Below are 1,202 nucleotides of genomic sequence, written 5' to 3'. Positions count from 1 at the left end.
CCGTGCACCACCTGCTGACGGGGGCACAGAATTTTTGTCCATCTTACAGGCTTTTGGCATTCAGGCTGAGGCTGCCTTAAAGTGAAGTAGGGAAGTGAGGGTATTGTCGGCTTTTCCCAACAAGAGATATTTAGAAGTCTTGTAAAGTAACAGGCCTCTCGGGTCAGGACCTTTGTCTCCCGCTTTTACGTTCCGCGCTAGTGGAGAACCCGCCTGCCTGCCAGTGCAGTGGGCTTACGTGGGTTCCATCCTGGGCGGGGAAGATCCCCTGGAGAAGGAAAGGGCAGTCCACTCCAGTGTGCTGGCCTGGAGGGTCCCGTGGACAGAGGAGCCTGGCGGGCTGCAGTGCGTGGTGCCACAGGGTGGGGCAGGACGGAAGGGACTCAGCCTGGCGCCCTGTGAGCCCCGCAGGCAAGCTGGCCTGTGGACGAGCTGCATTCTGGGAAGGGGGCAGCAGTCCTGGTGCTCCCTCGTGCCTCCTGTGCTTGGGTGTTTCTTCCCCAAACTTGTCCGTGTGCGCGATGGGCAAGGTTTCTCTTGTGTGTTTTGCAGTGTTGAGTCTCAGGCGTGTGTGGTCTGGGGTTCATTCCTCACCAGCCTGTGTGTGTGTGTCTGGGCTGACCTGACTTGCGTGTCGCTCCGGCCTTGGGGCTCCTGTGTGGTTCCCGTTTGGTTCCGATGGTCACTAACGCGGATTTGGGCCTGTCTCTGGGGTCAGCGCTTCCCCGGTCTGCCCCGGAACCCATTTCCAGAGCGGCAGGTGCTGGGGATGGTGCCGGCCTCCATGCAGGCAGCCGGCCAGGATGTGGGGGTAGGGGGTCGGGAGCCCCGGAGTGAGGCCGTGGTTGCAGAGAGGACAGATGCCCGGAGAGGGCGGGGTGTCCTGGCCTCGTGGCGGGCCTCGGGTGGCGGCCACAAGCGGGGAGCAGTTTGGATCTCACACTGGACGAGGCCCTAGAGTCGGTATGCCGGCCACAGGCTGAACCAGGGAGCTCCAGCGGCATGCGCACCACGGGTCCTGGTCCCAGGCAGGGCCCGTCCTCTCTCTTCCACAATCGACCTTGTCCGCAGTCCCTGAGCTGGGCGTCACAGAGCTTACCCCACGGCCTCTCTGGGGCGTCACAGAGCTTACCCCACGGCCTCTCTGGGGCGTCACAGAGCTTACCCCACAGCCTCTAGGGCGTCACAGAGTTTACCCCACG

Source organism: Bison bison, unplaced genomic scaffold (assembly GCF_000754665.1).
Source record: "Bison bison bison isolate TAMUID 2011002044 unplaced genomic scaffold, Bison_UMD1.0 scf7180017847393, whole genome shotgun sequence".
Taxonomy (NCBI): Eukaryota; Metazoa; Chordata; class Mammalia; order Artiodactyla; family Bovidae; genus Bison; species Bison bison.
The sequence above is the reverse complement of the archived record's forward strand: the minus strand, read 5'-3'. Positions refer to the sequence as shown.